We start from the raw sequence: 13,513 nt of genomic DNA on the forward strand, positions 1-13,513 counted from the left end.
TTAAGCTCCCTATAGTCCAGCACGGGCCGTACTTTCCACTTGTTATGCTGGACTACTGCCATCAAGGGTATTAGACCCTTCGGAGGCCCAAGCTTGTCCTCAGGGTAGGGGATTAACCAGCCATCTTGGATCCACGCCTTTAGTTCCCTTTCGTATTCTGCTCGGGCCTCACTGGGTATAGGGTACTCTGCAACCCCATTCTTGAGTTTAGTCGGTGCCATTCCCTCGGTCCACTTCCAAGATGCAATCCAGGCCCTCTTGCGCGAGTCGTAGTCCACTGTAAAATCCGGCCGATCGATATGGAGCGCTGCACACACTGGGGCCTCTAAGAATCGCACCTTTCCATCCCGATGAATTGCGACTCCCCCCAGCGCCTTGATGGCATCGTATCCGAGCAACAGGTCAAACCCCAGGAGATTTCCTTGGGTCACGAGCACATTGATCTTAGTGGCTGCACCGGTGTCCGTGTAGATCTTGACAGTTCCAGCTCCACAGCATGTCTGGGTCTCGCCTCCTATCGTGGTGACTTTGATCTTCCTCTTAGTCCAACTTGGACACAGCCTGGTGCTCACTATAGTATGCGAACAGCCTGAGTCGAGAAGTGCTGAGCAGGGTATCCTGTTTACGTAGACGGTCATTACTGGTTGCGCCTTGTTCAAATTTTGCTCGGGGAGCGAGGCGGCGCTGACGTCCTCTCCCCTGATACGTTTCCCGCACAGTTTTGGGCTAGATGCCCCAAACCGCCACACTTAAAACAGCGCACACGCCCCCTGTTGGTGCAATTCCTTGCAAAATGTCCACGTCGGCCGCAGCAAAAACATTTCCCATTGCTTGCAGGGTTCTGATTCGGAATCTCCCGAGCGCCAATCTGGCCTATCTGTGTCGCCATCACAACTGGTTCCCCCAGGTCCTCCTCATCTTTGATGATGGCTCGAGCACGTTCCATCAAGTGTTCCATGGTCGTTGTTGAAACGCTGGTTGAGGCTCTCAGTAGCTGCTTCACCCGAGTGGGAAGGCCCGCCACAAACGCGTATGCGAGCGTCCGCTCCGACACCCCTCCACCGAACAGAACTGCGAGTTTCTTTAACTCAGCGAAGAAAACGTCCACGCTTTCCTCGGGTAGAAGTTTTCGGGAAGCAAATTTTTCATAGGCCGTACAAGGATCCATGGCAAATGCCTTGTACAGCGCAGCTTTAATTGCGGTGACATCTCCCTTTTCGGCAGCACTGAGTTGCTGATATACACTCAAGGCACCCCCAGCCAATCTCAGGGGAATTACAGTGTGTACCCTTTTCACCTCACAAAGGTCGCACGTCAGCTCGACCCTTTCAACCCAGTCGACGATGGACGTGGCCCCGTCAAACTCGGGTATGAGCTTTAAGTCAAATTTCGACTCGGTCATAGTCCTAGAGGCCAAATGGCCGAAATAGCTTGTAAGGAAAAATTCAAGATGGCGCCCGACTCTCTCTTTAACACGGTAAGATATCCTCAACACGGCACAAGAAGCAACAGCCACACGATTCCCCAGCCAACTCAATCGTCCCTCCCCCACAACTTACCCCTCACCCGCTTTTATCGTCGTTCTAGGCCGGCTAAATTTGCATATTCCGAGAATTCGTGTGACTTTGCGAGACATCATACTTTACAAAAGACGGCGGTCGCCATCTTGGTCTTTCTTTTCTATTTTTGGTCGGTAACGCTGAGCTGGTCTCGAGGTAAGTCTTTTTCCCCTCATCCGTCTCTCCCACGTACCCACACAACACGCGGGCGCTTATCTCCTGGATGATCGTTACAGTCTGTACAAGCATTAGTTGCGCATTCATTCGTATTGAACGTGTTTCCAGTTGCCGTTGTCTTCACATGTGAGTGTGCGGTAGTGTGTGTACATTGTCTGTATAAGCGTTTGTTGTGCATTCGTTCCTATTGCACGTGCTTCCAGTTGCCGTTGTCTTCGCATGTGAGTCAGCGGTAGAGTGTGTACATTGTCTGTACAAGCGATAGTTGTGCATTCGTTCGTATTGAACGTGTTTCTAGTTGCCGTTGTCTTCGCATGTGAGTCTGCGGTAGTGTTTGTACATTGTCTGTACAGGCGTTTGTTGTGCATTCGATCGTATTGAACGTGTTTCGAGTGGCCGTTGTCTTCACATGCGAGTCTGCGGTAGTGTATGTACATTGTCTGTACAAGCGTTAGTAGTGCATTCGTTCGTATTGAACGTGTCTCTAGTTGCCGTTGTCTTCGCATGTGAGTCTGCGGTAGGGTGTGTACATTGTCTGTACCGGCGTTTCTTCTGTATTCGTTCGTATTGATCTGGTTTCCAGTAACCGGTGTCTTCGCATGTGAGTCTGCGGTAGTGTGTGTACATTGTCTGTACAGGCATTTTTTGTGCATTCGTTCGTATTGAATGGGTTTCCAGTTGCCGTTGTCTTAGCATGTGAGTCTGCGGTAGTGTGTGTACATTGTCTGTACAAGCGTTAGTTGTACATTCGTTCGTATTGAACGTGTTTCCAGTTGCTGTTGTCTTCGAATGTGAGTCTGCGGTAGTGTGTGTACATTGTCTGTACAAGCCTTTTGTGTGCATTTTTCGTATTGAACGTGTTTCCAGTTGCCGTTGCCTTCGCATGTGAGTCTGCGGTAGTGTGTGTACATTGTCTGTACAAGCGTTAGTTGTGCCTTCGTTCGTATTGAACGTGTTTCTAGTTGCCGTTGTCTTCGCATGTGAGTCTGCGGTAGTGTGTGTACATTGCCTGTACAAGCTTCAGTTGTGCATTTGTTCGTATTGAACGTGTTTCCAGTTGCCGTTGTCTACGCATGTGAGTCTGCGGTCGTGTGTGTACATTGCCTGTACAAGCGTTAGTTGTGCATTCGTTCGTATTGAACGTGTTTCGAGTTGCCGTTGTCTTCGCATGTGAGTCTGCGGTAGTGTGTGTACATTGCCTGTAAAGCGTTGGTTGTGCATTCGATCGTATTGAACGTGTTACAGGTTGCCGTTGTCTTCGCATGTGAGCCTGCAGTAGTGTGTGTACATTGTCTGTACAAGCTTCAGTTGTGCATTTGTTCGTATTGAATGTGTTTCCAGTTGCCGTTTTCTCCGCATGTGAGTCCGCGGTAGTGTGTGTACATTGTCTGTACAGGCGTTTGTTGTGCATTCGTTCGTATTGAACGTGTTTCCAGTTGCCATTGTCTTCGCATGTGAGTCGGCGGTAGTGTGTGTACATTGCATGTACAGACGTTTGTTTTGCATTCGTTCGTATTGAACGTGTTTCCAGTTGCAGTTGTCTTCGCATGTGAGTCTGCGGTAGTGTGTTTACATTGCATGTACAGACGTTTGTTTGTCATTCGTTCGTATTGAACGTGTTTCGAGTTGCTGTTGTCTTCGCATGTGAGTCCGCGGTAGTGTGTGTACATTGCCTGTACAAGCGTTAGTTGTGCATTCGTTCGTATTGAACGTGTTTCGAGTTGCCATTGTCCACGCATGTGAGTCTGCAGTAGTGTGTGTACATTGTCTGTACTGGCGTTTGTGGTGCATTCGTTTGTATTGAACGTGTTTCCAGTTGCCTTTGTCTACGCATGTGAGTCTTAAGTAGTGTGTGTACATTGTCTGTACTGGCGTTTGTTGTGCATTCATTCGTCTTGAACGTGTTTCCAGTTGCCTTTGTCTACGCATGTGAGTCTGCAGTAGTGTGTGTACATTGTCTGTACTGGCGTTTGTTGTGCATTCGTTCGTATTGAACGTGTTTCAAGTTGCCTTTGTCTTCGCATGTGAGTCTGCAGTAGTGTGTGTTCATTGTCTGTACAGACGTTTGTTGCGCATTCGCTCGTATTGAACGTGTTTCCAGTTGCCGTTGTCTTTGCATGTGAGTCTGCGGTAGTGTGTGTACATTGTCTGTACAGGCGTTTGTTGTGCATTCGTTCAGATTGAATGTGTTTCCAGTTGCCGTTGTCTACGCATGCGAGTCTGCGGTAGTGTGTGTACATTATCTGTACAGGCGTTTGTTGTGCATTCGTTCGTATTAAACATGTTTCTAGTTGCCGTTGTCTTCGCATGTTAGTCTGCAGTAGTGTGTGTACATTGTCTGTACAGGCGTTAGTTGTGCATTCGTTCGTATTGAACGTGTTTCCAGTTGCCGTTGTCTACGCATGTGAGTCTGCGATAGTGTGTGTACATTGTCTGTACAGGCGTTTGTTGTGCATTCGTTCGTATTGAACGTGTTTCTAGTTGCAGTTGTCTTCGTATGGTAGTCTGCGGTAATGTGTGTACATTGTCTGTACAGGTGTTAGTTGTGCATTCGTTCGTATTGAACGTGTTTCCAGTTGCCGTTGTCTACGCATGTGAGTCTGCGGTAGTGTGTGTACATTGTCTGTACAGGCGTTTGTTGTGCATTCGTTCGTATTGAACGTGTTTCCAGTTGCCGTTGTCTTCGCATGTGAGTCCGCGGTAGTGTGTGTACATTGCCTGTACAAGCGTTAGTTGTGCATTCGTTTGTATTGAACGGGTTTCGAGTTGCTGTTGTCTACGCATGTGAATCTGCAGTAGTGTGTGTACATTGTCTGTACTGGCGTTTGTTGTGCATTCGTTCGTATTGAACGTGTTTCCAGGTGCCGTTGTCTTCGCATGTGAGTCTGCGGTAGTGTGTGTACATTGCCTGTAAAGCGTTGGTTGTGCATTCGATCGTATTGAACGTGTTACAGGTTGCCGTTGTCTTCGCATGTGAGCCTGCACTAGTGTGTGTACATTGTCTGTACAAGTTTTGTTGTGTATTCGTTCGTATTGAATGTGTTTCCAGTTGCCGTTGTTTCACATATTAGTCTGCGGTAGTGTGTGTACATTGTCAGTACAAGCGTTAGTTGCGCATTCATTCATATTGAACGTGTTTCTAGTTGCCGTTTTCTCCTCATGTGAGTCCGCGGTAGTATGTGTACATTGCCTGTACAAGCGTTAGTTGTGCATTCGTTCGTATTGAACGTGTTTCCAGTTGCCGTTGTCTTTGCATGTGAGTCCACGGTAGTGTGTGTACATTGCCTGTACAAGCGTTAGTTGTGCATTCGTTCGTATTGAATGTGTTTCCAGTTGCCGTTTTCTCCGCATGTGAGTCCGCGGTAGTGCGTGTACATTGTCTGTACAGGCGTTTGTTGTGCATTCGTTCGTAGTGAACGTGTTTCCAGTTGCCGTTGTCTTCGCGTGTGAGTCTGCGGTAGTGTGTGTACATTGCCTGTACAAGCTTAAGTTGTGCATTCGTTCGTATTGAATGTGTTTCCAGTTGCCGTTTTCTCCGCATGTGAGTCCGCGGTAGTGTGTGTACATTGTCTGTACAGGCGTTTGTTGTGCATTCGTTCGTATTGAACGTGTTTCCAGTTGCCATTGTCTTCGCATGTGACTCTGCGGTAGTGTGTTTACATTGCATGTACAGACGTTTGTTTGTCATTCGTTCGTATTGAACGTGTTTCGAGTTGCCGTTGTCTTCGCATGTGAGTCCGCGGTAGTGTGTGTACATTGCCTGTACAAGCGTTAGTTGTGCATTCGTTCGTATTGAACGTGTTTCGAGTTGCCATTGTCTACGCATGTGAGTCTGCAGTAGTGTGTGTACATTGTCTGTACTGGCGTTTGTGGTGCATTCGTTTGTATTGAACGTGTTTCCAGTTGCCTTTGTCTACGCATGTGAGTCTTAAGTAGTGTGAGTACATTGTCTGTACTGGCGTTTGTTGTGCATTCATTCGTCTTGAACGTGTTTCCAGTTGCCTTTGTCTACGCATGTGAGTCTGCAGTAGTGTGTGTACATTGTCTGTACTGGCGTTTGTTGTGCATTCGTTCGTATTGAACGTGTTTCAAGTTGCCTTTGTCTTCGCATGTGAGTCTGCAGTAGTGTGTGTTCATTGTCTGTACAGACGTTTGTTGCGCATTCGTTCGTATTGAACGTGTTTCCAGTTGCCGTTGTCTTCGCATGTGAGTCTACGGTAGTGTGTGTGCAATGTCCGTACAGCCATTTTTTTTGTATTCGTTCGTATTGAACGTGTTTCCAGTTGCCGTTTTCTCCGCATGTGAGTCCGCGGTAGTGTGTGTACATTGTCTGTACAGGCGTTTGTTGTGCATTCGTTCGTATTGAACGTGTTTCCAGGTGCCATTGTTTTCGCATGTGAGCCTGCAGTAGTGTGTGTACATTGTCTGTACAAGTTTTGTTGTGTATTCGTTCGTATTGAATGTGTTTCCAGTTGCCGTTGTTTCACATATTAGTCTGCGGTAGTGTGTGTACATTGTCAGTACAAGCGTTAGTTGCGCATTCATTCATATTGAACGTGTTTCCAGTTGCCGTTTTCTCCTCATGTGAGTCCGCGGTAGTGTGTGTACATTGCCTGTACAAGCGTTAGTTGTGCATTCGTTCGTATTGAACGTGTTTCCAATTGCCGTTTTCTCCGCATGTGAGTCCGCGGTAGTGTGTGTACATTGTCTGTACAGGCGTTTGTTGTGCCTTCGTTCGTATTGAACGTGTTTGCAGTTGCTATTGTCTTCGCGTGTGAGTCTGCAGTAGAGTGTGTACATTGTCTGTACAGGCGTTTGTTGTGCATTCGTTCGTATTGAACGTGTTTCTAGTTGCCGTTGTCTTCGCATGGTAGTCTGCGGTAGTGTGTGTACATTGTCTGTACAGGCGTTTGTTGTGCATTCGTTCGTATTGAACGTGTTTCCAGTTGCTATTGTCTTCGCGTGTGAGTCTGCGGTAGTGTGTGTACATTGCCTGTACAAGCTCCAGTTGTGCATTCGTTCGTATTGAACGTGTTTCGAGTTGCCGTTGTCTATGCATGTGAGTCTGCAGTAATGTGTGTACATTGTCTGTACAGACGTTTGTTTTGCATTCGTTCGTATTGAACGTGTTTCCAGTTGCCGTTGTCTTCGCATGTGAGTCTGCGGTAGTGTGTGTACATTGCCTGTACAAGCGTTAGTTGTGCATTCGTTCGTATTGAACGTGTTTCCAGTTGCCGTTGTCTTAGCATGTGAGTCTGCGGTAGTGTGTGTACATTGTCTGTACAGGCGTTTGTTGTGCATTTGTTCGTATTGAACGTGTTTCCAGTTGCCGTTGTCTTCGCATGTGAGTCTGCGGTAGTGTGTGTACATTGTCTGTACAGGCGTTTGTTGTGCATTCGTTCGTATTGAACGTGTTTCCAGTTGCCGTTGTCTACGCATGTGAGTCTGCGGTAGTGTGTGTACATTGTCTGTACAGGCGTTTGTTGTGCCTCCGTTCGTATTGAACGTGTTTCTAGTTGCCGTTGTCTTCGCATGTGAGTCTGCGGTAGTGTGTGTACATTGCCTGTACAAGCTTCAGTTGTGCATTTGTTCGTATTGAACGTGTTTCCAGTTGCCGTTGTCTACGCATGTGAGTCTGCGGTAGTGTGTGTACATTGTCTGTACAGGCGTTTGTTGTGCATTCGTTCGTATTGAACGTGTTTCTAGTTGCCGTTGTCTTCGCATGTTAGTCTGCAGTAGTGTGTGTACATTGTCTGTACAGGCGTTTGTTGTGCCTTCGTTCGTATTGAACGTGTTTCTAGTTGCCGTTGTCTTCGCATGTGAGTCTGCGGTAGTGTGTGTACATTGCCTGTACAAGCTTCAGTTGTGCATTTGTTCGTATTGAACGTGTTTTCAGTTGCCGTTGTCTACGCATGTGAGTCTGCGGTAGTGTGTGTACATTGCCTGTACAAGCGTTAGTTGTGCATTCGTTCGTATTGAACGTGTTTCGAGTTGCCGTTGTCTTAGCATGTGAGTTTGCGGTAGTGTGTGTACATTGTCTGTACAGGCGTTTGTTGTGCATTCGTTCGTATTAAACGTGTTTCCAGTTGCCGTTGTCTTTGCATGTGAGTCTGCGGTAGTGTGTGTACATTGTCTGTACAGGCGTTTGTTGTGCATTCGTTCGTATTGAACGTGTTTCCAGTTGCCGTTGTCTACGCATGTGAGTCTGCGGTAGTGTGTGTACATTGTCTGTACAGGCGTTTGTTGTGCATTCGTTCGTATTAAACGTGTTTCTAGTTGCCGTTGTCTTCGCATGTTAGTCTGCAGTAGTGTGTGTACATTGTCTGTACAGGCGTTAGTTGTGCATTCGTTCGTATTGAACGTGTTTCCAGTTGCCGTTGTCTACGCATGTGAGTCTGCGATAGTGTGTGTACATTGTCTGTACAGGCGTTTGTTGTGCATTCGTTCGTATTTAACGTGTTTCTAGTTGCAGTTGTCTTCGTATGGTAGTCTGCGGTAATGTGTGTACATTGTCTGTACAGGTGTTAGTTGTGCATTCGTTCGTATTGAACGTGTTTCCAGTTGCCTTTGTCTACGCATGTGAGTCTTCAGTAGTGTGTGTACATTGTCTGTACAGGGGTTTGTTGTGCATTCATTCGTATTGAACGTGTTTCCAGTTGCCGTTGTCTTCGCATGTGAGTCTGCGGTAGTGTATGTACATTGTCTGTACAGACGTTTGTTGTGCATTCGTTCATATTGAACGTGTTTCCAGTTGCCGTTGTCTTCGCATGTGAGTCTGCGGTAGTGTGTGTACAATATCTGTACAGGCATTTTCTGTGTATTCGTTCGTATTGAACGTGTTTCCAGGTACCGTTGTGTTCACATGTAAGTCTGCAGTAGTGTGTGTACATTGTCTGTACAGGCGTTCGTTGTGCATTCGGTCATTTTGAATGAGTTTCCAGTTGCCGGTGTCCACAAAACTTCCAATTGTGTGTTTATCCTTGCGCTTGGTGCATCTCAACTCATTGTTAATTCATCTACTTCCTATGATTAGATAGAGATGTTCAGTAATTTTATCTTGTTTGTTGCGTCTGCTGTGCGGGAGAGAATTGCATAGGCCTATGTGATTTTGCTCCTCACGTTTGTTGGAGGGTAATGTCATGAAACCATGAAAAACGTTTGTCGAGCTTGAATTATTTTTGCATTTGGTATGAAGTCGACAGCTCTGTGTTCATTTTGCTGCCGAGGGATTTCATCATTGTTGTTTGTAGTAGTTATTCCTGTCGGTAGTGGTTTATTTGTTTTTCTTTGTTGAGAAGTTCTTTTTTTCTTTATCAAATAAAACGTACATCTTGCTCAAAACAATTTCAAAAAGGTAGGGTCACCATGCTTGTTTGTTCCACATCTCATCGTGGTCGCCGGTTTGTTGTGAGAATTGTGGCATAGGAGGAAATGCGTGTTCCTCTCGCGTTCGGGTTTCACCATTTTGTAGCGGTCTAGGGTATAGAAGGTAATGCGTTTTCCTCTTGCGTTCAGGTGTCACTAATTTGTTGAGGTGGTGCAAATTAGGACTAATGAATTGAATTGAGAAAGAGACGAACTACGTGTTAAATTGAATTAAACGAACAGGAATTTATTTCTTGAAGAAACAAGTGAAAGAAAAGGGTACTACACGTGTTCATGTCCGCGTCTGTCTCTCGCTGTTTACTGGTAAGAAGGAGAAAGTCTATTGTTGTACAGAGAGAAAGAAAGAAAGTCAATCCAGTCTGGTGTGCGTCTCTCGCTGTTAGCTGGTGAGGAGGAAAGTGTATTGTAGTATAAAGAGAGAATGAGAAAAAGTCAATCCAGGCCATGGAGATAGAAAACGTATAAAGTGTACATAATGTCTGTTAGCTCGTGCCCCATTCATAATCGCAGGGGACGTGACGCATGCGAGCGTGCGCCTCACTTTTAGGAGACGGCTGGTTACCCAAACCTCTCAGCTCGAGAGCTGGTCCACAAAAAAAAGGCTGGAAACAGCTTGTCTCTTGCTTTTATATTTGTTTCCAGTAGTCTTTTGCGCATGTGTTGATTTCCTTTGAAAGGGGAAGTGACGTTGTCCTTGCGTGCGTACGTGTGCGCATCTGTGAGTACATGTGTGTACGTTAGCGTGTGTGTGTATGCACGTGAATGTGAGTGTATGTATGCGAACGTGAATATATGTGCGTGTGTGGACGTGTGCACGTATGTTTGTGTGCGCGTATGTATATGACAAGTAATATAGCTTGAGATGTGAACGCGTGTTTGTGTGTGAGACTAGAAAAGACTCCCACAAGTGTCAAAAATTTCCCCCAAAATTCTGACACACCTCGTGTAGTAGCGCTTAGTTCCCATTTAAAATTATATCCCCTGATATGACGATCATAAAATTTGTTTACAGTCGATTTTTATTCCGTATTTGCTTAATATTTCTACAATTTCAAAATTACGTAATTTTCTGTTGTATCATTTAATGATTGAAAGTATTTTTCTTGACAAAAAATACTTTGTTTAATTTTTCAACAATTTTTGGAATTGTAAATCAACTGCTTTCTTTGAAAGGTTACCTACAGAATTTATGCATTTTTTTTTTAGACTATGTTTTACAAATAAAATAAATTTACATCGTATTTTTATGTTATAATTATTTTAGATTGAGTGATAATTTTAAAACAATAAATATTTATCATTAGTACCAATAATGAAAAATTCAGTTAAAAATTTAAAACGATCGGTTTTGGAGTCGTAAATTAGGGACACATTTTTCCGATTCGGATACCTCCAAAAGTTCCGTTTTTTTTTTTTTTACATTTTCGGGGGGTAGAATCCAATTTTAGCGTTACAAATTCCAGAGAATTATTTGAGGATTGGCACTATTGCCAAACGAATTATTTTCTGCTAAATAGCATTTCTTGTTTACAAAAGTAACCATTGTAAGCGTAGAACAAAATATCGTAGCCGGTCATTTTGTTTTATCGCCATCATGTAAATTTAAAAATAAAAATACCGCTCCTCTCCTCCTTCTACAAAGTCATCGTCCCTTTTTTTTTTCTTCGAGAGTGACCTGCTCTTGGAGGTGGGGTGGGGGTGGGTTCTTTTAATTTATTTTACATTTTTGAACAAAAAATAAAATAAAACAAACGAAAACATTAAATATTTATTTTACATCTGTACGGAATAAAATAAATTTATTTTATTTTGTACAAATGTTAAATAAATGTTTAATAATGTTTTCGTTTGTTTTATTTTATTTTGTTCAAATCTTGTTTAATAATTTTTTTCGTTTGTTTTATTTAATTTTATTCCGTTCAAAAATGTAAAATAATTAAAAGAAAAAGACTCCCCCAACCCACTTCCAAGGGCAGGTCACTCTCGAAGAAAAATATGGACCAATCAGATTACCGGATGACATTTTATTTTTAAATTGACATGATGTCGATAAGGAACACAAAATGACCGGCTTCGATATTTGGTAATCCGGAAGAAAGAGAGAGCCTGTTTCCTCCGTTTGCCTGTAGATAGCGTTAATGTCTGTCCAGTCCACCCAGTTACGGAAGCACAAAATGTATATAATGGCACCCTTGAAATAAAAATAAATGTTTTTGTTATATTTTAATTTTAAACTTTTTTTTTTTTTTTGTAAACATATTTAAGTTTTTTGGGGTTTTTTTTCAATCATATTTACTTTTTTTTTTTGTTTTTGCAAACATATTTAAGTTTTATTTTTCCAAACATTTACGTTTTGTTGCAAGCAAATTTATTTTCAAACATTTACGTTTTTTTTTTTTTTTTTTTTTTTTGCAATTCTTCGATGAAAGTGCAGAATACTTAACGCTACCTACTTATCGTACCGTGCTATTTTTAATTCAAGTTTTTATTTCTCTTACCTTGAAGTTGGACATAAAATCAATATAATGTTTAAAACAAAATCAACGTTTTTTCACCCCCCCCCCTTATAAAAAGGGTAAAATTTCACTTTAAGGCCCGTCTCACGTTCGTAGAGAAGAAAATGTTTTTTTTGTAGATTTCAGTGTGCTGAAAAAGAATATGAAAATCGTTTCCGTCGGAAATTTACCGTTTGCATGGTGAAAACCCCGGGAGGTTGGAAGTACGCACGAGCGCGCGCAAACATAAGCGAGCGTTTTCAATGGCGGAATCGCGCGCGCACTCGCGTACCTGACGGCCTTTTCACAGAGCAATAATGTTTGGCGGAAAATTTCAAAGTAGATGAAAAACAAGAAAAATAAACAACTTTGCGGGGGAGGGGGGGGATGTCGGGAAGACACTTTTTTTGTGGCGGACGAATCAGTTTTTTTTTTGGGGGGGGGGGTTAAGTTGGAATAGCATTAATAATCTCGGAAAGACTTTTTTTTTTTTAAAAACAATTCTTTTTCTTCTGTGGCGGACTGGCGGAGTGGCAGACAAATTACTTTTTTTGGGGGGGGGATAAGTCAGAATAGTTTAACATGGGTTTGTATTATTATTATATTGTAATGTAACATGCTTATTCAGCTCGAAAAACATGCAGTGTTTACCGATGTATTGGAAAATTCAAAATGGCGCCCGACACTCTCTTTAACATGGTAAGTTTGGGAAAAGGTGTTATAAATAATAAACTAAACAAAATACTATTTAAAAAAACACCGAATATATGTCAACTTATGTCACGGTAACATATATTGAGCGAATTTCTAACAGTATTTTGTCTAGTTTATTATTTATAACATCTTTTCCTGAATTTACCGTGTTAAAGAGAGTGTCGGGTGCCATTTTGAATTTTCGAATACATCGGTAAACACTGTATGCTTTTCGAGCTGAATAAGCATGTTACATTGAATAAAAACACGAAAAATATATCCAGTTAGGTAGAAAAGTAACTTATCTTGCCTTTGATAACATATATTTGTTATATATTTGTTTTTTGACAACTTTTTCGAATCTATGTGTACAGTAATACAAACCCAAAATGTCAAAATGATAAACTTACATTATCTCCGTTGTTGGCAAATGTTCCTTGGCGCGTGTAACCGGTGGCTGGGTAGGTGCTATAAACAAATATAACTTCCGGCGTAAATTAAACCCCACACCCCCACCCACCCCAATATATACGCGGAAGAATATTAAAGATTAAAGAATATTAAAGAATTTGCGAATTTTTCGAAATTATTGATTCTTTCTATAAATAATTATTCAGGTAATTAGAAGAGTAATTTTTTTTTTCAATGAATTAGTTTTCTGTTGCTACAATTAGCACCCTCTCACCCATGCGTACTGAAGGTTCGAGGCTAACCCCTATCCCGCTCCCCTCACCTCCCACGGAAGATTATCAATTAAAAATATGGCTGCTTGTACAGATTGCACGTTAGATTATTTTCAAACCATACATTTTTTTTATAATAATGATAAAGAGTCATTAAAATTTTTGAGAAGCCATGGCGTTCTCGCACGCAACATTAGATGCGATACATGCAGCAAAGAGTGCACCTTTAGAGAGGACAAGGGTCAGTGGAGATGCCGAGGGAGTTATCTTCTTCCAAAATCGAAAAAAAGAAGATATTGTAACTTCACCACAAGTGACTATAAAGGAACATTCCTTCAAGACTGCCGAATTGCACCCTGGAAAATAATTCTATTTGTTAACCATTGGCTTAGCAAGCATTGGGATCATGCTACAATGGTAAAATGTTTAAAAATATCGACCAAAACGTCTGTTCACTGGCGGTCGTTCTGCAGTGAAGTTACAGATTTTTGGTTTTCAGAACAAGAAGCCATTGGTGGCG

The 13,513-nt window shown here is 42.9% G+C and overlaps 1 protein-coding gene across 1 annotated transcript in view; it reads right to left on the reverse strand.

Annotated features, from left to right (window-relative positions):
• LOC145283794 (uncharacterized) overlaps window positions 1-12,790 on the reverse strand; it is a 76,908-nt gene extending 64,118 nt beyond the window's left edge. The window contains exon 1 of the mRNA XM_080132874.1: window positions 12,721-12,790. The gene's annotated coding sequence lies outside the window, so the exon portion shown is untranslated. The remainder of the gene's footprint in view (window positions 1-12,720) is intronic.
• Between the last annotated feature and the right edge of the window lie 723 nt (window positions 12,791-13,513).

The sequence above is a fragment of the Euprymna scolopes genome, chromosome 8 (assembly GCF_053919585.1).
Source record: "Euprymna scolopes isolate OS-2025 chromosome 8, ASM5391958v1, whole genome shotgun sequence".
NCBI classification, from domain to species: Eukaryota; Metazoa; Mollusca; class Cephalopoda; order Sepiida; family Sepiolidae; genus Euprymna; species Euprymna scolopes.